The sequence below is a fragment of the Triticum urartu genome, unplaced genomic scaffold (genome assembly GCF_003073215.2).
Source record: "Triticum urartu cultivar G1812 unplaced genomic scaffold, Tu2.1 TuUngrouped_contig_576, whole genome shotgun sequence".
Classification (NCBI taxonomy): domain Eukaryota; kingdom Viridiplantae; phylum Streptophyta; class Magnoliopsida; order Poales; family Poaceae; genus Triticum; species Triticum urartu.
In genome coordinates, this window is record NW_024116461.1 from 9,278 (window position 1) to 33,456 (window position 24,179).

At 46.9% G+C, this 24,179-nt stretch overlaps 1 pseudogene; it reads right to left on the minus strand.

Annotated features, from left to right (window-relative positions):
• Nucleotides 1–17,969: 17,969 nt before the first annotated feature.
• Nucleotides 17,970–22,726, minus strand: LOC125529671 (annotated as a pseudogene).
• Nucleotides 22,727–24,179: the final 1,453 nt, after the last annotated feature.

Genomic DNA, 24,179 nt, shown 5'->3' on the forward strand with positions numbered 1-24,179 from the left:
TGGGATCCATGTATGAGAACAAAGTATGGACTTTGGTTGACTTGCCCGATGATCGGCAAGCAATTGAGAATAAATGGATCTTCAAGAAGAAGACTGACGCTGACGGTAATATTACTGTCTACAAAGCTCGACTCGTCGCAAAAGGTTTTCGACAAGTTCAAGGAGTTGACTACGATGAGACCATCTCACCCGTAGCGATGCTTAAGTCTGTCCGAATCATGTTAGCAATTGCCGCATTTTATGATTATGAAATCTGGCAGATGGATGTCAAAACTGCATTCCTGAATGGATTTCTGGAAGAAGAGTTGTATATGATGCAACCAGAAGGTTTTGTCGATCCAAAGGGAGCTAACAAAGTGTGCAAGCTCCAGCGATCCATTTATGGACTGGTGCAAGCCTCTTGGAGTTGGAATAAACGCTTTGATAGTGTGATCAAAGCATTTGGTTTTATACAGACTTTTGGAGAAGCCTGTATTTACAAGAAAGTGAGTGGGAGCTCTGTAGCATTTCTGATATTATATGTGGATGACATATTACTGATTGGAAATGATATAGAATTTCTGGATAGCATAAAGGGATACCTGAATAAGAGTTTTTCAATGAAAGACCTCGGTGAAGCTGCTTACATATTAGGCATAAAGATCTATAGAGATAGATCAAGACGCTTAATTGGACTTTCACAAAGCACATACCTTGACAAGATTTTGAAGAAGTTCAAAATGGATCAAGCAAAGAAAGGGTTCTTGCCTGTGTTACAAGGTGTGAAATTGAGTAAGACTCAAAGCCCGACCACTGCAGAAGATAGAGAGAAAATGAAAGATGTTCCCTATGCTTCAGCCATAGGCTCTATCATGTATGCAATGCTGTGTACCAGACCTGATGTGTGCCTTGCTATAAGTTTAGCAGGGAGGTATCAAAGTAATCCAGGAGTGGATCACTGGACAGCGGTCAAAAACATCCTGAAGTACCTAAAAAGGACTAAGGATATGTTTCTCGTATATGGAGGTGACAAAGAGCTCATCGTAAAAGGTTACGTTGATGCAAGCTTTGACATTGATCCGGACGATTCTAAATCGCAAACCGGATACGTGTTTACATTAAACGGTGGAGCTGTCAGTTGGTGCAGTTCTAAACAAAGCATCGTGGTGGGATCTACATGTGAAGCGGAGTACATAGCTGCTTCGGAAGCAGCAAACGAAGGAGTCTGGATGAAGGAGTTCATATCCGATCTAGGCGTCATACCTAGTGCATCGGGTCCAATGAAAATCTTTTGTGACAATACTGGTGCAATTGCCTTGGCAAAGGAATCCAGATTTCACAAAAGAACCAAGAACATCAAGAGACGCTTCAATTCCATCCGGGATCTAGTCCAGGTGGGAGACATAGAGATTTGCAAGATACATACGGATCTGAATGTTGCAGACCCATTGACTAAACCTCTTCCACGAGCAAAACATGATCAGCACCAAGGCTCCATGGGTGTTAGAATCATTACTGTGTAATCTAGATTATTGACTCTAGTGCAAGTGGGAGACTGAAGGAGATATGCCCTAGAGGCAATAATAAAGTTATTAGTTATTTCCTTATATCATGATAAATGTTTATTATTAATGCTGGAATTGTATTAACCGGAAACATAATACATGTGTGAATACATAGACAAACAGAGTGTCACTATTATGCCTCTACTTGACTAGCTCGTTAATCAAAGATGGTTATGTTTCCTAACCATGAACAAAGAGTTGTTATTTGATTAACGAGGTCACATCATTAGTTGAATGATCTAATTGACATGACCCATTCCATTAGCTTAGCACCCGATCGTTTAGTATGTTGCTATTGCTTTTCTTCATGACTTATACATGTTCCTATGACTATGAGATTATGCAACTCCCGTTTGCCGGAGGAACACTTTGTGTGCTACCAAACGTCACAACGTAAAAGGGTGATTATAAAGGTGCTCTACAGGTGTCTCCAAAGGTAGATGTTGGGTTGGCGTATTTCGAGATTAGGATTTGTCACTCCGATTGTCGGAGAGGTATCTCTGGGCCCTCTCGGTAATGCACATCACATAAGCCTTGCAAGCATTACAACTAATGAGTTAGTTGCAAGATGATGTATTACGGAACGAGTAAAGAGACTTGCCGGTAACGAGATTGAACTAGGTATTGGATACCGACGATCGAATCTCGGGCAAGTAACATACCGATGACAAAGGGAACAACGTATGTTGTTATGCGGTCTGACCGATAAAGATCTTCGTAGAATATGTAGGAGCCAATATGGCATCCAGGTCCCGCTATTGGTTATTGACCGGAGACATATCTCGGTCATGTCTACATTGTTCTCGAACCGTAGGGTCCGCACGCTTAACGTTACAATGACAGTTATTATGAGTTTATGCATTTTGATGTACCGAAGGTTGTTCGGAGTCCCGGATGTGATCACGGACATGACGAGGAGTCTCAAAATGGTCGAGACATAAAGATTGATATATTGGAAGCCTATGTTTGGATATCGGAAGTGTTCCGGATGAAATCGGGATTTTACCGGAGTACCGGGAGTTTACCGGAACCCCCCTGGAGCTATATGGGCCTTAGTGGGCTTTAGTGGAAAGGAGAAAGGGGCAGCCCAAGGTGGCCGCGCGCCTCCCCCCTCCCCTAGTCCTATTAGGACTAGGAGAGGTGGCCGGCTCCCCTCTCTCTCTTCCCCCCCTCAAGGAATCCTATTCCAACTAGGATTGGGGGGGGGGGGAATCCTACTCCCAAAGGGAGTAGGACTCTCCTGGCGCGCCCTCCTTTGCCGGCCGCCCCCTCCCCCTTGGATCCTTTATATACGGGGGCAGGGGGGCACCCTAGGACACACAAATTGATCATTGTGATCGTTCCTTAGCTGTGTGCTTTGCCCCCTACCATCATATTCCACCTCGATCATATCGTTGTAGTGCTTACACTACTAGGAAAAGGCCTAGTAATGGCGCACCTAATTTGGCCATTAATGGCGCATTAGTGGTGCGCCATTAGTACCACGCCATTAGTATATTTTACTAATGGCGCACCACTGGTGCGCCATTAGTATCTGGTATACTAATGGCGCACCACGCGGTGCGCCATTAGTATAGCCCACGGTGCGCCATTAGTATGCCTCCCAGGGGGCCATGTATACCCAGGTGCTTTGGCATACTAATGGCGCACAACAACAGGATGCGCCATTAGTAACTTCAGCATACTAATGGCTCACTGTTTAATGATGCGCCATTAGTATCCTTTGGCATACTAATGGCGCACTATGATGTGATGCGCCATTAGTATGAATATTAGGTTTTTTTTATTTTTTAATTTTCTGTTTTTTGCACAGGTTACAAAATGTATAATTGGAAAAAATATAGACAGCACACATCAACAACAGATTCATCGAATAAAATAGAAGATTAGTCTCTGAATACAATTCATCATTTTAGTCTCCGAATACAATTCATCATATTAGTCTCCGAATTGAAAAGACCAAACAAAGATAGAACATTATATTACAAGTCTCGAGACCGCGAGTTTGTCTTCACATTACAAGTCGATATCGATCATCTAAACTACCATCACATAGAAGAGAGCTGCGGTCATCACGATGAAACTCTTCTTCATCCGGTTCCTCCAACGCTCCCTCCCCTCTCCCGCTAGATAGCGGGCCTATCTAGATTCGGCCTCGGCCCTAGTGGTATACCCTTTGTAACTGTTACCGCTGAATCGGTGAACCTGTCTCCGACACTCCTCCCAGTCATTGTAGACTCCGGGAACCTTACCCTTGTACATGACATACCACGGCATCACTATGCAGTAGCCAAACGAAACGTTAGTACCAATTCACAGACAATACATAAGCAACATATAAGTATGCAACAGAACGATCGGAAGAGAAAAGCAAAACATTAATAGAATCAATTACATCTAAGTTGAAGGACTCTCGAAACCAAAGAGGCATACTACAAGTTCATTAAAGTTTAATTACAACATGAGCCAATCGATGTTTCAGAACTAGACACAGCATCACTATTTTCGACTCGACTCAAGGGACCGGAGCATGGATGAAGCTGCCGTCTGTCGTGGGAGTCATGAAACAACGGGCGTTGTCAGCCTGCATTTGTAGGATTGTGTCGATGTCACTGTTGGACGGTTGATTTCTGAGGTAGAACTGCCCCGAGGTACGAAGGACATCTTGATGGATGATTTCCGCAAACTCCGACTGGATGCGAAAGAATTCTTGTCTGATGTCCGCGTCATGGATTGCCGACACACTCGCGGCCCAATCTTTGAGTCTACTCGGTAGCACAAGTTGATGATGGTCCCGTACGATCGCCCGCATGTGATGGATGGCGTAGTAGGCACCCTTCTGACCGCCAGTTGGCTGCTTGACGTAGCAGAACGTTGTATTGTGGGAGAACACGTGCTTCCCGTACTTACGAATAGGCCTGGTGAAGGTGCCTCCAGATTTGACGTAGTCGGGGAGAACATCATCAAGAACCTTCTTGACATTTGTGTAGTCTACGTTCGACTGACGGTCCGGGTCGAAATATGTGGCCATGGAATATTTGGGTCTTAGGAGGATGAGCGTGCAACGTGTGTCACTGCAGAAAACACGGAATGCTAAAAGAAAAATGATCGAAATCTAAGAATTCATATGTTACGGGGCGGTTGAGGGGAGGACTTACTCGGGAAAGTAAGGCACGAGGAAGTTATCCTTATCTTGGTTTGCCAGAATGACGCCTTCGAGGTAAGAACTCGCGACTTGCCGGTCCCCAGCGCTGCCCAAGATCTTGGCACGCATGTAGAAGGGGTCGACTATCACGATGTCCGGGGTCTAGTCGTGAATGATCCGCATCTCCATACTCAGCAAAAATAGCCGAACGAAGGTGTAGTGCAGCGGATGAAGGTTCAACATAGCGTGGATGTCATCAAACCGCAGGATGATCGTACCCCCGATGGAGTTATCCACAAAGCCCTTGCCCTCTGGCACCTTGGCCGCGAAAACCGGGTATGCCACATCCTTCTCTCCGAGACGCCGCTTCTCCAAAGAAAGAACACTGTCATGCAGACTCCGCATAGCACCGGTTGCAGCATCGAGCATATTTCTTGGTAGCATCGGCCTACCCGCCACATGCACCCTCCTCGAGATATCCTCAGGTGTAGGTGGCCCGTCCTAAGCACGGATCGTACTCGGTGCCGGCTGGCCCGCACCCTTGTTAGTCTTTCTTTTGCGTGCCTTCTTCTTCTCCTGTAATGGGACCGAGTTCTGCTCACAGACCGCCTTCTTGAGTGTGTTGGGGCCAATGCTGGGGATATCGCTTATCGGGAACTTATCGGTCGACCCATGATAAGGGGTAAATCGGCCAGTTTATCGGCATATCGGCCGATTTATCGCTATATCGGCTGATTTATCGGCCCATTTATCATATCGGTCAGACAATGATAAGCGATAAATCGGCCGATTTATCGGAATATCGGAAGATATCTTGAACAGTGGTTGGGGCTGATAATATTTCGCTCCTCGCCTATCTGAGGCTCGGTGAAGTCGGCAGCTGGAGGCGTCTCCTAAGAGCTGAACGCTAGACGACGCCTGTTGCAACTTGGCTTCTCCGTGGTACCAGCTAGATCGCGCACGTCTTTTGTTGGGTTGGGTTCTTGAGAAGGAGGCCCCATGAAGTCGCCACCGTACCCATGATTGGCAAAGTACTGATCGACGTTGGCAAATGTATCATCGTCGTCGTTGTTCTGATCCTGTGCCATATGCATGTTTGGATCCAGTGGCATCGGGATGTCCGGCACCGCTGTGGCGGTCTTGCCATGGGGCCGACTTGGCGCCGGCACGACTGGCGGTGTTGTCTTTGGGGTGGTGTCCCCCGCCCCCAAACGAATCTGGCTCTTCAGCCAAAGCAGGGGCCAGCTCAGGCAGGCGATGAGGGTCATCACGTCATCATCGTCGGCCCCGACGGGTCGAATCGGAGGTAACAACTCGTTGCAGCCTGGCAGCACCCGAACCAGTTGAACCCTAAACAAGTTGGGTGGCATCTGGGTACCGTGGAACAAGGGGTTGCCCGGTTGAACGATTTTTCCCTTGGCGACATCGACCAACTCGTTGTTCACGAAGTGCAGGAGAGTGCACAGAACGTCGGTGGCGCCCTGCGAAAACATGTAGGGCGTCAGGGATGCCCAGTCAAAGGCAAGGAGATGAAGTCCTCGGCCGAGAGAGGCTTAATTAGTTACCGTGATGATGGCGTCGAGCTCGGCCAATGTCGAGGCACCGCCAACGGCGGGCGTGCAGTTGATGGAGGGGCCGCTTGCTGCAGAGGTGCCGGCCGGCGTACACCCGGGTGCATTAAGCTCCCGTGCCGGCGTCGGAGACACCAATGCCGCCTCCGTCGAAGACACCAATGGCCCCGCCATCGCGTTCTGCGAGTTGCTGGACGTGAAGCTAGGAATCGGGGGGCGGCCCCTGTTGGCCGCCCGCAATCCACGCACTAATCCCCTGGATCAAGGTAGGCACAATGGCGGTGATCGTCCTTCCGAGTTGTTGTTCCACTTGCTCTTGGACCATCTCCGGAATCCGTGCCACCTGTGCCCTGAGTTCTTGAACCTCGCGCGCCTGGCTTTCCGAGCTGGCCTCTTTCTCCTTTCGCCCACCAGTGTTATAGTATGACGACCATTTTGTCGACAAGCCTTTGCCGGCCACACGACCAGCTGACGTCGGCTTACTGAGCTTATCCTTGTTCTTCATTACATTCAACGCCCTATTTAGAGTGGTGTCCCAAGGGTTGCTCTTAGTCGACCCCGTGCTACTGCTTTAGTCGCCTGCGGAAGGAATGTGAACCATTTAGAAATTTGGCTTCATTAATTAGAATGCAACCATATGAAGCTAATTACGCGGGGGTGTATTCCTTACCAGAACAAGCTCAAGCTCCCTGGTCTTCGGATCCGTGGTAAGCTCCTTTGTTTTCGTGTCCTTCTTGTACCGGGCCCTGACAAAGTTCCTGGTCTGCTTGTCACCGTATTTTCGAAGAGGGGCGGTAGGCCTTGCTCGGCATGGTCCGCATCCTCCTTGTCCCATATAGGCTCCGCCACTCTGTAACCGCCGGGACCGAGTGTGTGTTCCCCTAAGTTCAGCTCCCGCATTTCTTTCCCCCACTTACTTGAATCGGAGCTTGCGGTGCTCGAGCAATTGATCTTGAAGTCGTTGTAGTCATCTTTGGTGATCGAAGGATTTTTCTCCTTGATCTTCTCATAACTCTCACCTTTCTGGATCATTCTCTTCACATTGCTTTTCCAAGTAGACAGGGCCGTGCTCATCTTCGTGAGGGAAGAATTGTTCACTTTATTCCCTTTGAGGATTGTGTTTTCAAATTCAGCGGGGAACTTGTATTGTTCGTGCAGCTTCGTGAAGAGGAGGTTGCGCAAATTCCCTCGGTCAGGATGCCTGAGGTTCTTGGTGTTGATCGAGACGGTGCTCCGGAGAATGCACCCGAGCTGAATCGAATACCCCTTGACTATTCGTTCGGGCGCCGTTGGATTCCCGTCGGAGTCCACTTCAGTAACTTCCTCCTTGAGGGTGCGGAGCACGGTCGGGCGCCAGTCCTTCCATTGCCTCTTCGGTTGGCTGCCATCTGTGCGTGCGCCGCCATCATCAGTGGTGGCATCCTCGGCGGCACCATCAGTGGTGGCATCAGTGGGGTCATCCTCGGCGGTACCATCAGTGGTCTCAGGATCGGTGGGGAAGGCGGCGGCCTCATACAAGTGAGGTTGTTCCTCCATCTCCTGGGAGAGCTCCCAGAATGCCTTGACGCCCGAACCCCCGGCCTCATCGTTGTTGGCCATGTTTCTCTCTAAATAGGAACAAAGTTTGGTCAAAAGTTGGTTATTGTCAAGGAACAAGATCATGGTCTCATCATTTAGGGTTTGTCGACACCGAGGAGAATTCTAAGTTGGGCTACATTTGGTCTGCGTAGAGTCTCATGGAGTAAGATAGCATAGATGTCTGGGTTCTAGCTCATCGCATGCTTTTTAGAAATGAATGAGCTAGCTAGTCACTAACAAATCGAATTTCATCAACTTGCAATACAAGGCTCAAGCAATGGGTCAGGCGTCTTCTAACTATACCAGAAACTTGTTTTGGTCCAAAATGTCTTTTATACTACTCTAAGTAACAAGCAAAACTTTCACCACTATTTTAATGGTAACATGCTAGTAAAAATAAAAAAATAGTGGCCAAAAGGTAGTTTTATAGTAAATCGAGTCATTTTTTATCATGTGTTTTGTATGAAGTATTAAACATCAATAGTGGCCAAAACTGAAGAAAAAACTCCACACAAAGCATACTACGTCTCTATTCAACATAGGAGACTAGAAAGATGGAACGCTGAAAACTGTTAAAGCTACAATATAGGAAAAAATTAATCTTCTCAAGGCTCACAACTGAAAAATAATTAATAGCTTGCAATAACACATCTTAGTGGAACCAGGCAAGAGAAATAAAAGTTGGCTTGCATTGTGGAACCAATTAATCTTCTCAAGGCTCACAAATAAAAGTTTCAGTTAAGGATCGGGCACCTTCTAGGTCAAGAAAATTGGGCATGACCTTTGCTAATTTTCTTGACCTAGGAGTGCCCCATTCTCAACCGAAACGGAAATTAATCAACATTTCAGGAGAAAGGGATCATTTCACATCAGGAGAAATAGATCATTTCATCTAGCTCATGCCAGGCAATCAACCACATCAAATATGTACAGGAAAGGTTCATCAACATCAGTCAGTTAAGATACTACACCATAAGCTTCATCCAGCACATGCCATGCAACCTAGCAAATCATCACTTCTGAATCAAAACACCATGCTGGTGTAGCCATAGGCCCATCTGGGTTAAAGGACTTACCTAAACACAGTATGCCAGCTGGCTAAGATATGTAGCTAAACCTAACTCAACTTAAAGTAGCATTCATGATGAAAGGAAACATGAAACACTTCTTTCAGCAATCATGATGAAAGGAAACATGAAAAACTACTTTCAGCAAACTCTAAAAAGAAACAAAAGATTGGCCAATACCAAGTATCATTCACTTTAGTTGTATATTAATACTCTATTAATCAGCATTGAACAATTTTAGAAATTTGTGTGTAACAAACATTACTTCATTCATATAGCATGATGATGTTTTACCCCTTTGAACTGCAGCATAGAGCATGTATTTAATCACTTTGCCACATACACAACAGACTGCACATTAGCAATCCAAGGAGCAAACAAACCAAAAAAGGTGAATAGACTTAACAAACCAGCGAAAGCAGCAGGAAAGTAAGGCCATCTACAGTAAGTTACAAAACATTACACTACAGATGACCAGTCTATCCAGATTTCATTTTAAGCACCACACCACAGGAGCTCCCCTGGGTCATGTGGCCAGGTTACTACAATTTTTAGCAACTGTTAAAGTTTACAGGCAATTGCTCTACAACAGAAAAAGCTGTGATCCTTTATTTTTATACCAACTATGGGAAGCACATAATACCAATGCTTACAGAAAAGAAATCTGTGTGCTCAACAAAACTTAGGCATTGATCCTATAACTCATTGTGCCAGAGAGAGAGAGGGGGGGGTCTGACCTGCTGCTGTGCGTCTGAGGCACGGTGCGTGGGAGGTTTGCCGGTGATGGATGTCGCCTGCCTGCCGGTGATGGATGCCGCCTGCCTAGATGCAAATGGGGGTTGAGTGAGTCACAACAGGCCAGGGAGAGAGAGAGAGAGAGGCTTACTGACCTGCTGCTGTCCGGCAGCGGCTGGTCCAGATCCAGGAGCCTCTGTGGCCGAGCGGGATGGGGCGCGGGGAGGATGCCGGGGAGTGGGGCGCGGGGAGGATGTCGGGGACGAGGTCCGGGTGGTGGGTGGTGCTCCGGCGACGGTGGTGTGGACGGGGCGGCGTCCGGGCGGTGGGGTCGCGTCGAGGCGGCGTCGGGGCGGCGGGGCAGCGTCGAGGTGGCGTCGGGGTGGCGGGGCAGCGTCGAGGCGGCGGGGCAGCGGCGTCGGGAGAGGAGAGGGGAAGGGGATCGAGGGCGAGGGCGAAGGAGAGAGAGGGGATAGGGAGGGGCCGGCCGGGGAGGGAATATGGATGGGGCCGGGCACAATACTAATGGCGCACCACACCCCAGTGCGCCATTTTTTTTTCTTATAGCAATGGCACAATACTAATGGCGCACCACCCCTCGGTGCGCCATAAGTACATCCATACTAATGGCGCACCTCACCGTGGTGCGCCATTAGTATTTTTTTTATAAGACAGTAATAATTTTTTAAACTAGTTTAAATCATAACAGTAATATTTTTTTATAAGACAGTAATAATTTTTTTAAAAATATAATCAAACAGTAATGTCGGTGGAGCGGGGGAGGGTGCGCGGGGTCGGCAGCGGCGGTTGAGTAGGGGAGGGGTGCGGGGGGTCGGCGGCGGCGGTTGAGTAGGGGAATCGAGGGTGCGGGGGGTCGGCTGCGGCGGCTGGTGGACCGGAGGGTGCTCGGCGGCGAGGGGGACCGGATCTGGCGAGGTGGGATAGCGATCGAGATGAAGGGGGATCGAGATCGAGTGTCCATGAAATTTAAAAATATTCATGATAGTTCAAAAAGTGCCCAGGAAGTACAATCGAGAAATGAAGGCTACGATTTAAATACAATCGATCTTAGCTAGCTATCTGTTCACAATCTTCTTGCCTTTCTTTTTCGCAAATGAAGTTCTTCTGTGGAACGGACGTCCTTTAGGTAGGGTGGTCCTGCTTCTTCTTGTGGTGTATGCTGCTACTTCATCATCGTCGTCATGTTCGATCCTCGGGTCACCGTACTTGTCGAAGTCTTGCTCATTGGCTACTCCATCCATTCCGATGATCTTCCTTTTGCCTCTCCTCACGACAACACGACTGGGCTTTGACGGGTCCGTAATGAAGAAGCATTGGTCCACTTGGGAAGCTAGTACCCATGGCTCATTTTTCACGGTGACGTTTGCGCCCGCGGTCTTGGATTTGGCTTCGGGTATAACCATGGTGGTGAAATACCGGTCTTCTTTTAGGACGCTCTTGGCCCATCTGACACGGAACATCGGGACCTTCTCTCCAGCGTAGCTCAGCTCCCAGATCTCCTCGATCCTTCCGTAGTATCTGTCCTTGTCGTTACCGGTGTAGGATTCCATCGTTACCCCGGAGTTCTGATAGCCATCGCTCTTCATGTCCTTGGCCTCGGTGTAGAATGTGTAGCCGTTGATATCGTACGCCTCATAGGTCATCAGGTTGTGCTCGGCGCCCTGTGACAAGGCGAATATGAGTTGTTCTTCCGCGGAAGAATCCTCATGTAAAGGGTACGACAGAAGCTTCTGCTTGAACCAACGCGTGAAACATGAGTTGTGCTCTTTGAGTATATCTCCGTCCGTCCTTTGTTGGCCTCGGTCATTGTACGTCTTCTTAATAAAGGTTTTGTGCTCTACCACCCAAGGATCGACCACGTCTATGTGTTGTAGCGCTACTAGGTTTGCTCTTTCAAAGTCGGCAAGTCGACCCTCGAAGTCGACATGCATTTCGCGACGACCCTCACGGTGACTCCATCCAGCGAGCCTGCCGAGGTGCCTGTTGACGGGCAGACCAATGGGGTTCTCGATGCCTAAATAATTCGTGCAGTAGGAGATGCACTCTTCGGTCAGAAAGCCCCTGGCTATGCTTCCCTCTGGACGTGACATGTTGCGAACGTATCCTTTGATGACACCATTCATCCTTTCGAACGGCATCATGCTGTGCAGGAACGTCGGCCCGAGTTGGATGATATCGTCCACGATATGGAACAGCAGATGCACCATAACGTCGAAGAATGCAGGCGGGAAGTACATCTCAAGCTCGCATAGTATCACCACGATCTCTTCCTGTAGCCTTCTGAGTTGCCTCACGCCAACAGACTTCCGAGAGATGACGTCGAAAAAGTTGCATAGGCCAAATAGGGTTTCACGGACGTGCGCGTCCATGATCCCACGGATTGCAACTGGAAGTATCTGCGTCATCAGCACGTGACAGTCATGAGACTTCATCCCGCTGAACTTCTGCTTCGCTGGGTCTAGGTATTTGCTCATAGGGAAATATTCTTTCTCTGCGGCGTCCCACGTATTGGCTGGCATTTTCCACAGCGTGTCAAGCTCCTCTTTTAGCAGCCCCAGATACAGATTGATGTCGTTCCCTGGTTGTTTTGGTCCTTCAATTAGCATACTCATGTGAATGTACTTCCTCTTCATGCACAACCAGGGGGGAAGGTTGTACATCCACACAAACACAGGCCAGGTGCTATGTGTGCTTCTCTGGCTGCCAAACGGATTGACTCCATCGGTGCTCGCGCCCAACACGATGTTCCTTGGATCGTTCCCAAATTCTGGGTCTTCGAAGTTCAACGCTTGCCACTGGCTCGCATCCTTAGGGTGACTCAGCATCTTGTCTTTTTTATCTATCTCCGGATCATTTGCGTCATCTTCTCGCTTCTTCTCCTCCCTATCCGCGTGCCAACGCAGGAGCTTTGCTACCTTAGGGTCCGCGAAATACCGCTGCAGACGAGGAGTGATCGGAAAGTACCACACCACTTTTCGAGGAGCTTTCTTCCTCTTCTTGTATCGAGTGATGCCGCACACCGGACATATGGTAGACTCCGCGTGCTCGTCCCGATAAATGATGCAATTGTTCATGCACACATGGTATTTCACGTGCGGTAAATCCAGAGGACACATGATTTTCTTCGCCTCCTCCAAACTGGTCGGGCACTTGTTCCCCTTGGGAAGACGTTCGTGCCAGAATGACATGTTCTCGTCGAAGCATGCGTCGGTCATTTTGTGTTTTACCTTCATCTCCAGAGCCATGAGCGTTACTTTCAGGCGGGTATCCTCGGGCCTGCATCCTTCATACAATGGAGTGACCGCGTCTAACTCAAGTTGATCCATCTTGGCTTTCTCTCGGGCGGCAGCTCTTGCGTTATCCGTCTGGTTGAGAAGCAGCTCTTGAATATGAGGGTCCTGCACCCAGCCCATCGATGGTCCAGCGTCGTCTGCTCCGGCATCTTCCTCATCATCATGTCCTGCATCTTCTACATGATGACTGTGTACAGCATCACCGTCGTGATCATCTCCTGGGGATTCTTCGTCTTCTCGCTCGCCCGAGCCGCGGTGGTTGTCTTGCTGCCCTTCCTCATTTCTTGCCCGGCCCCCATGGACGACTTCGTAGTCATCTTCATCACCTTGCCACCGATAGCCATCCATGAAACCACGCAAGAGCAGGTGGTCCCGCACCTGCCCGGATTCCGGGTCCGCAATAAGGCTCTTCAGCTTGCATCTTCGACACGGACATCTTATCTCCGTCTCGTTCTTTTGAAGCATATCGGCCTTCGCGGACCTCAAAAACCTATTCATGATGCCTTCGGTCATCATGCGGACCATGGTCGCCTGCGGGGTAGAGCAAAACGATATTTTAGAACCAAGAAAAAAAATTTGGCATGACTTTCCCTAAAAATAGGACCAAAAAGAATGCTTAATGCCAAAATTCTCGCCGAAACGGAAATGAATCAACATTCCGGCAAAATATTGGCAACTATCGCATTTCAAATACCGGTACACCTCCAAACACAAACACATATGCAATACCACAAACATATACAACACCACGAACATACATAGATCTAGCTAGACCATAAAAAGTGCATGTGCACATTGTTGTAGGGAGAAATACATAAATATAGCTTCCCCCATTACTTATCTATCAAAACAAGGTAATTTAACCACTTAAATTGAATGAACCTATGGTGGAAATGAGGTGAAAAAGAGGAGGCACCCGAGACAAGGAGGAGGTGGGGAGAATGAAGTGAGGAGAAAGTGAGTGTGGGTAGGAGAGGCTCCCCAAAATATCTTGTTGCTGCCCACTTACTAATGGCGCACCAACTCCAAATGCGCCATTAGTAATCCAGGTTACTAATGGCGCACCATCTGGTGGTGCGCCATTAGTAGTTTTGCAAAAAAAAAATTACTAATGGCGTACTGTCCCGCAGTGCGCCATTACTAGTTTGAACTAGTAATGGCGCACGGTAGAACAGTGCGCCATTAGTAGTTTTGCAAAAAAGGGAATAAAAAATATAATAAAAAAAACAACATTAGTGGCGCACTTTCCGACAGGTGCGCCATTACTAGGTACAACTAGTAATGGCGCACTTTGTCTGGATGCGTCATTAGTATGTTTGGACAGGCGCACTAGTTCAAAAAAAAATGATACTAATGGCGCACCCTGTGCCAGGTGCGCCATTAGTAGTTTCAACTCTAATGGCGTACCAGATGGTGGTGCGCCATTAGTACAGTATATACTAATGGCGCACCGCTTGTCAGGTGCGTCATTAGTGTCAATCCCATCTATAGCCCTTTTTCTAGTAGTGTTAGGCGAAGCCCTGCGTCGGTAGAACATCAAGATCGTCACCACGCCGTCGTGCTGACGGAACTCCTCCCCGAAGCTTTGCTGGATCGGAGCCCGGGGATCGTCATCGAGCTGTAGTGTGCTAAGAACTCAGAGGTGCCGGAGTAACGGTGCTTGGATCGGTCGGATCGGGAAAAAGACGTACGACTACTTTCTCTATGTTGTGTCAACGCTTCCGTTGCGATCTACAAGGGTACGTAGATCATACTCTCCCCTCGTTGCTATGCATCACCATGATCTTGCGTGTGCGTAAGAATTTTTTTTGAAATTACTACGTTCCCCAACAGAGGCCTAGGATACAAGTGTTCTACTAGGATACGACTCCATATCATATCTAAACACAATACTACTACAAGTCCAACTGTAACCTACCTTGTACACAATATTCGACACAACTCCAACAAACTCCACCTTGGCGAATATTCTCCACCACCCTGAATTTGTCAATGCGTCAAACTTCCATGTACATTGAACTTGAGCTTGTCCCATGAGTACCGCTGCTACTCCAAAGACTCCATATGACTCCACCTGCAACTTGTAGTCTCTTCTTTTCATGACCACAGCCAATGCTTGAGCAAAATTGAGTTCCTCTTTACTCTAGTCTGTGCTCTCAACTTTCAGAGTATCAGCCCAACGCTATCACACACCAATCACTGACCTGCGTGAAAGTGAACAACTCACATATTGGGTGTCACACATAAGAGTTACCTGAACTCAACGTCACTGCTCCTTTCTTGACAGCCTGTCTGAAACTTGAAGGAATTTCACCATTGCTTGTAGTCACCTCGAGTCAAATTCGAAGTTGTCTCACCACATGCATGACCACCAGAGCCCTGGCCCGTCTCCATGCCTCGTGCGTATCGCACGCCTCGCCGCTATTACCATGTCGAGCCTCTGCTGTCCCGGTCGAGTCTCAAGGGTCGCGAACCCACACCACTCAACCCCCACTGCAGAGTACCACCGATCATGACCGATCGATGATGAGTTTCACGCTTCCATCAGACCACCGGGCTCCAGTCCGAACTGCATGTCACTCGCTTTTTCCCGCCTGCTGAATAGGCTTCGGCCCCGTCGACTTACGCCGTAGCCCCTCAATCCAGCTCCCCCTTCAACATAACTCCATGGTAGATGATCAGTCCACCCCTGCGTCTCATCGACTTCAAGCTTCGTGTATACACTACCTTGAATCAACCCCGCGCCATAGTCTTGTCGAAGCCGCACAAGCCTCAGGCCTGTGCCACGTGTTTCCACGCCTAGAAGTCAGTCACCATCAGCAGCACGATCCAATGTCGTCATCGCCGATCTCACCACCGTCTTCTGTACCAACCGACTCACGTCGATCCGTCAGACTATCTAGTCTGACCCAGCCGAACTTCTCCGACTACATGACACGCTCGAGACTCCCAAATCGTCTTCCGCAAATTTCCATCCATCACATAATTTTTCCATCTTAGCTGGCTTGGCTCCCGCAACGCCTTCAAGCATCTCTGTTGTGCCAACAAATCTTTCATCTATGTCTGCCATAACCCAAGGTTTTCAGTTCCGACGAACTTCTCCACCTCAAACCTGGTACCCGTTGGCACCACGGCTCTTTATACAGCTGACACTTTGAAAAATTAATCTAAGCTTCCCTCACATGATGCTCAAATACACGAACCAAACCTGACCGTGGTACACTCCATGTACTAATTGCAAAATCCAACCAAAAACTATCTTGGTCTTCACGTGTGACCTGTAGCTCCCTTGCACAATATTCTAATGCTAGCATTGCACTTACTGCCAAAGCCTTCCGATGGATACATATCAATGGATATTCCTCTACGCCGATTGATCTGCTGCTTCTTCGTGTCATTGGGGACTCGGTCCCTTTTTTTCTCAAAACAAATCCTCATGCGTGGCTATCTGTAGATCTCGAGCAGCTCCGCAGACGCGTGTCTCACGGCCTCCAGCAACTTTCCAACGTCTTGCCCATCAGGTCAAAACACACCAGCCGCAAGTGCCCCCCACATGGGCCTCGCCCAGCCGAGAGCCTCTAGGCCTCCGCACCTGGGCCTCCTATCGCAGAGACAGCTCCTGCCTGGGCCTCCGCACGCGAGATCTGCCTTGCCAGCCATGTACATCGCGCACCCCTGCTGCTGTCTCGCCTAGATCGCTTTCCGTGAAAATTACGACCAACATCCGCCTCGGAATCGTAACTCGCCGACGACTTCACCCGTATTACATCCTGCAGATTTCTGTCGATATTTTCTTCCTTGTCGGACCAACGATTACACAGCCTCCGGTCTTCACAACCCTAGCTCATGATACCACTTGTAAGAATAAATCCCGAGGCATACCGTCGATCATCCGAGGACCAAGCAATCACACAAGCACGACACCGAGATTTGTTAACGAGGTTCACCGATATGGCTACATCCTCGGGGCCTGACTACGGGCGCTCCTCCCTGTGACACCGTCACAATATCGCACACCGGCCACCCGGGCGCCGGCACATGCCGCCGGCTCCCCCTTGCGAGCCTGTGCTATTATGTTGGCATAGGTTACATCGTGTGTCTACCTCCTGTATATAAGAGGCCTAGGATACAAGTGTCCTACTAGGATACGACTCCATATCCTATTTAAACACAATACTACTACAAGTCCAACTGTAACCTACCTTGTACACAATATTCGACACAACTCCAACAAGGAGGAGGTAAACAACTAGATGTTGTTCATACCTTTTCAGCTTAATGGCCTATTTGTTATAATGTCTTGTGTTAAGGGTTAGCAGCACGGAACATGTAGTGATCCATCTTTAAATGGCCCCAGTAGATTGGTGCAGCGGTGCAAGATTCATCAGTTTTTTGCATGCAATGCCAATAACAGAGGAAACCAATCTTTTTACTTTTTTTACTTCGCCGGCTTACCAAAGGAAAACCAGCATGATAGGCTGTCAGTCGGAGAAAATTGATAACACCTTTTAAGATTGTGGTGGCCAACCATTTTAGATGTCTGGACCGAAACAGTTTGATGGAGAAACCAGCTGTTATTTCAGGATACCTCAAGATTATCAAAGTCAAATTTGAAGAGATGCATGACAGAGTTTGCAAAATCTTGATGTTCTTGAGTACATTTGACATATAAATTATTATCCAGAGGACTGACATAGAGGTTCTGGCCTTGCTCTACTCCTGAGAATATGTAAGTTCACTTGTGACTCTCATCCTGATTTTAACACAGTTTAGTTGTATAGAAGCCTTCATATAAAAGGCTTATAAAACAGGATGAAGTATCCTTTGTTTGATGGTACATCTTCTGTTATTAAACCCACCCAGGTAGCAGAGTAGTAATCAACCTGATGGTGGCCATCTGCAAGGCTGCAATGTCACCATCTAGACTTGCATTAGTAGTATGGAGTGACTGGTCCACTGATGTTTCTCAGAGTAACACAAATCACTGTCAGGAATTCAGTTCATGAGGCCAACGCTCAGGTGTCCAAGTTTGCATCCTGCTCTTCTTCGCTGATATCCTCGTTCATCGGATCACCTAGGCGTCTAATCTTGCGATCAACATCTTCAAGAACGTTATTAATAGCTTGTCGAGCAGCAGCATTATTAGCCACATCATCCAGCAGCCCCTGCTACTTGAAGATACAAGCGCCATGGGTTCTGAATATTTGATGGGTCTCTGGGTGGTCTTCTGCTCCTTCTTCCTCAGGAGGAGATGGCGAGCTGCTCGGTACTCGCTCTGCAGCAGCTTGTATGAGTATGACCGGGTTTATGTTGAAGTGGGTGTTACCTAGGCTTCCTTTAGAGGTAAAACTAATGGGTAGAAGCTGAGATCACCATTACCTTTTCATGGTTTGCTCTCATGTAATTTAATAAATACTCTGGAGATTTTCCATGTACCAATCAATGTTCGAGTGTATTGTACTGAAGATGTTCAAGTCACAGATTGGTAGAATGATTTCGACACTGTTGTTTCGTATGCATATAAACTTATTGCAAATTAAGTTGTTCCTGCCTTCCTGGTACGGTGTAATAGTGACTGTTGTTATCTACAGTAGTGAAAGTTTCTATTTTCTGTAGATGCAGTACTAATCATATTTTGCTGACATAATCCAAATCATGATCTGAAGAATACTCGTACAGTCATACTACAGTAAACTGATCAAGTACCTGATTGTTTGCCACCTGGGAAGTTCCAGTGTGAACAATTCAGAAACAAATATCCGCTAAATAAGGAATTAAACAGGTATATACCTTTTTTGCATCGCAGGCATATATTTCGTTAGTTTTACACCGAGATATTTATAGTGTAGGATGCTATCCTTTTTCTGCTGAGGTATATTTAATTAGATTTGCCAAAGTAAGCCTATTCTTCTTCCTCGATAGTCGACACCTTCAAATTCTGGAACAACTCTTGCTGTGTCAGTTAGATCAATATGCAGCAGCCTTGTAAACCTCTGCTCCTTCTCTGCAGAAACTGCCCCGACACAACAACCTGACATGACAAACATCTTCATCTTCAATTTCTTTTTCCAAAAGCTCTTATTTGGTGCCAATTATCGTGGTAGTAGGTGCAGAAGTAGCAAGTATGGGAGTACTATTGTCGACACTATACTATGCAGACTGAGGTGCAATTTCTTCTTCCTCTTCCTCTTCTTCAGCATCATTAAGCAAACATTTGAAATTTGCTTGTATCTTAACAAAGATATTCTGAATACTTGCAAAATTTCTGCTAACTGTTTCAGAAAAGTCCCAAACTTTTTCCTATCTTCTTCTCTATTGTGCTGTAATATTTTTATGTCCAGTTGTAGTGATTCAAGCTCGAGATCACAAGTGTCCCCCGATTCAGTAATTTTCATCATGGCAAACAGGGTTTCCAGCTGCAGAAGCGAGCTCACCTGATTGCCGAGAGCAACTCAAGCAACGTCCTGACCATGCTGTCCAAGTTGCACGATCTAGTGTTCAACACTGAGAAAAAATTTCTCAGCAACCAAGTCTCACAAGGCCGCCACCAGAGATCAAGCACAGTGCCGCCGGGATCCGAGAATAAGGAGAGGGATTTTAAGAGAGAACCCAAGCTCAAGTCGCCTCCCGATCTGTACGCCTCTGAGGATCAACCTGCTATAGATACCAAATTGATTGTAAGACCAGAACTACGAGCATGACTGAATTAAACGTCCAGAGAAACTTTAGAGAGATTTGAGGGGATTTCCACTTGAATTCAGGGTGTTCTATTGCTTGGGAAGGAACAACGGAAGGTAAACGCACGCCACGGGAGGCTACGGTTTAACCGAATTCAACATTATTATGCCCCCGAGATGGAAAGGGAAAAGGGCTTCATATTCATTATTACACTCCAGGAGTGAAAAGCAAAAGTAAAGCAAGCAAGGCATGTCGGACATTGAACAACGACAACCTAGAGCTTGTGAAGCGTCCGACTGAAGATCAATGGTAGACGACGAAGCGCAGCAATGAAGCGGTACGAAGACTTGAGTGCTGTCCGATGCAGGACGAGCGTCGACAGTGACCTCAGAAGCGCGGGAGCCATACAAGTGTCGAGTTCTTCAGTTAACTTCAGGCCTGCATGTTCATGACAGCTTCTCGGCCGTGTTCAGGGGGTAGGAAGCATGGAAGGCAATACCAAATAGGCCACTGTTACTCACCATCCGGAAGAAACCACGCTCACCCCAATCTTCACCCCAGGAGTTCTTGATGACCCAGATCCATACGCCGTCCACTTGATACAAACCAACTATAAGGACGCCATGGTTAATAGCTCCTTTACAGCCTCTGTTTAGGATACCCTAAGAGAATAGTAAGTGGTAATCAGTATAAATCGAATGCTTCTTTACAAGGTCTAATCCAACGGTTTTAAAATGCTAGTTTCATCAACTAGAAAAGTTTACTAGTAATCGACAACGGTTTTATCAAAAGTTGTTGTTCGAGGTGTTGTGCATACTGCATAGTCTGAATTTCCCTTTCTACTGTTCGATCAAGATGGATAGCAAAAATGGTTTAAAATCATCAGAATCTGATTTACTTTTTCTTCAGGCGACAGAATCTGATGTTCTACTTTGTTGATATGCACCATGACATGAGTGTATGATAGCTCAGACCACTTAATCCAATATGTTATAGACGTGAGCACACAAACTTATCCGTACACTAAAAGTGTTCCGTCTTGGTTTCGTTAATGAAATCGGGGGAGTAATCCATTTTAATAAAAAATCTGAAAGTGCTCCGTAAAAGCAGACAGATAAGCATAAGGATTATATAAACGGTTCGCACAAAGAAACGATACTCTAGAAGATTAAAAAAGCTGCCACCCCCATCCTCGCCTCCTCTCCCTCCCGCCACCGGTGCAGGTGGCGGCGGGCCCTGTTATCCCTTCTAGCGGGATGGGCTGTTGCGGGGCGTCCCCCCTCGACTGGATGCACGACATTGAGTGGGGCACGCCGGCTTGGTTAGGCTACCGGAATAGACGGTGTGTGTTGATGCGAAATTACGACACATCATCAAGCTTATTAGTGTAGCAACCGTAGTTGTCAGGAAGGAGGCTCTGAGTTGAATCATGTAATTTTTTTTGTTGGTTTCTATTGAATAATAATAATATGGTTGTGTGCATCATTCAATGCAGATACCGGGGTAATCCTACTTTTTGAAAAAAGACCCATCTATTTTGGAAATAAAAGAGGTAGTGATACCTTTTGGAGCCTACTCATTTGTTTAACCTACCGCAGAACAATAATGTAAAGAAGCTCACCAATTTGTAGCCCTGGAACGCGGAGCAACCAGCCGCAATCTCGACACTGATTGGCTGATTTGCAACCGCCTTCTGCAGACTCTTCTCACTATCAGTGGGTACATCTTCGTAACCGTCAATGGTAACAACCGTTGTATTTTTCTGTAAATTGTCCCAAACACAAATGGAACGGCATATCAATATGATGGACATTCTTAATGTTCACAAGGGAATTAAGAAGACGGATGATACCTTGTTAGCATCGCAACGGTTCTTCCTCTCTTTGTACGGGTAGTCCTTGGCAGAGTGGATACCACCATTCTTAATGATGAACTCAAAGGCATAATCCGTCTTACCAGATTCGCATCCCTGGTTGTGTGAAGTATCAGTCAAGAACCTCTTGCTCAGACAGATGGATCATGTCACCAGTTACGATCTGGTTGATGCCTTCAACAGCTCCTATTGCTGAGAAAGCCCAGCCGCTCCCTGTAAAAAGAGAAACAAACATCAGATTCTGATATCTTTGTGACACTATTTTGGTTTAAGTTCAATGCATCCCGATACAAGCAGTCAGTAACAGAGCAACAATACATACAAATTTCTTCTAACTAATGTATAACTAGATAATGTCCATGTTCGATGAACCTACTTCCAAAATAGGAGTATACCCGAAGTTCTTAACTCATGAAGGCCATGCTAACAGAGCTCTAGTGACGTATTAGTAAATCATTCAGTACGTACTAGTCGTACTACCACTGAATCTGGCAACTAACACCAGGAGTTCCGAAAGAACCAACTACTGAAATAAGGTGTCCCAGTTGCTGAACCCCAAATGATACCATGACATAAAAACTAATTACAACCTGCTACCGAAAATAAATTTAAATTTTAAAGGACTTCTCTTTTATTATGTGACCAGAAATAAATTTAAATTTATTATGTTACACTTACACCAGGAGTATATGTAATAACACAATTTTTACTGTATAAAAAAAGAAACAGTAGTCGAGGATGCTCACCACCACAACGGCCCTGGTCCCTGACAGGAGAAACGGCCCCCTTCTCCCTCCAATCGACGGACTCCGGCAGCACCTCGTTGACGTCAGCCTGGAACCTGACGCTGAGCTTCCGCTCCCTGTGCGGCTTGGTATGGGAGCCGAGGTACGTGCTTTGGAACTCCGCGTTGGTGAGATCGGAGAAGCGGTTGAGCCCGAGGCGGAAGGAGTGGACCCCGGCGTCGGCGGCAGCATTGTGCTGGTCGATGTCGCGGAGGTTGTCCCTGAACACCTCAAACCGTCGCTCCTCCTCTCCGGTGGCGTTGTAGGCCCTGCCGTGCTCCGCCATCCACTCGGCGTGCATCCGGCGCATCTCCTCCTCGCTCCTCGACATGTCCGCCGCCGCGGCCACCGACAGCAGCAGCAGCAGCGCCGCCACTAAGAGAGCCATGGAGCTCCTCATCTCCGAGAACACAAGGTCACCGCCGAGCAAAGAAGACCGAGAGTGGTGGGATTGGGTAGTAGCCTTGCTTTTGTTCTCCATGGACGATGGTATCCGAGGTAGCTTTTATAGGACTATTGGAGAGGAGGGAGATGGGGCCGGAGTGGTGTGCAACCCAAATCAGATCTGCTGCCACCTGGACAATTTCACCACCGAACCAAGTTGTTTGTAGATTGTGTCACAGAGCCAAGTTCCAATATTTTTGGGCTGCTGGTTTAGAAGATATGTATTTTACAAATTGATTGTCCTGAAAGGTAGACAGATTTCAAATCGAACTAAGGTTCAGCTTACTTAATCACAAGACAAAAAATAGCACCTTTGCTAAAGTTGTTGCTCATTTTCTGTAATTTCCAGAGAAGTATTTATTAAAATATACCAAAAAAGAAATTTATTTATATGTATATCAAATCCAGAGAAACAGTCAACTTTTTCAAACACATCTATCAATTTGAAGATTTCAAATCATCCATATGTATATTGGATAATAGGATTCATTGTACTGTACATTATAGTTAGTACATTTTCAAGGAGAGCAATTTGTTCTAGATTTGTACAACATTTGTCAGGAATTCAACTCCAAACTTGCATGGTTTGAGATTCCTAGTCTAAGTTTGAGATATCGTTGAGCATTCCATCTTCACCAATGGTTTCCCGGTAGTTGTGTTGTCGCAGCGGTAGTTGATGCTCTTTCCCAAGAGACGAACGGCGGACCCTCACTGTTGCGTGACAAGAAAGCCTCCTCTTTGCTCTTTGTTCCCTCCTCTAGCCCCAAGAAGGCGTTGCCGAGGCTCTCGTCCCTCCCGAAGGCGCACTCACTGTCGAAGATGGCCACCCTTCTTGGCCTACATGTGATTGAAGGAAATATGCCCTAGAGGCAATAATAAAGTTATTATTTATTTCCTTATATCATGATAAATGTTTATTATTCATGCTAGAATTGTATTAACCGGAAACATAATACATGTGTGAATACATAGACCAACAGAGTGTCACTAGTATGCCTCTACTTGACTAGCTCGTTAATCAAAGATGGTTATGTTTCCTAACCATGAACAAAGAGTTGTTATTTGATTAACGAGGTCACATCATTAGTTGAATGATCTGATTGACATGACCCATTCCATTAGCTTAGCACCCGATCGTTTAGTATGTTGCTATTGCTTTCTTCATGACTTATACATGTTCCTATAACTATGAGATTATGCAACTCCCGTTTACCGGAGGAACACTTTGGGTACTACCAAACGTTACAACGTAACTGGGTGATTATAAAGGAGTACTACAGGTGTCTCCAATGGTAGATGTTGGGTTGGCGTATTTCGAGATTAGGGTTTGTCACTCCGATTGTCGGAGAGGTGTCTCTGGGCCCTCTCGGTAATGCACATCACATAAGCCTTGCAAGCACTGTAACTAATATGTTAGTTGTGAGATGATGTATTACCGAACGAGT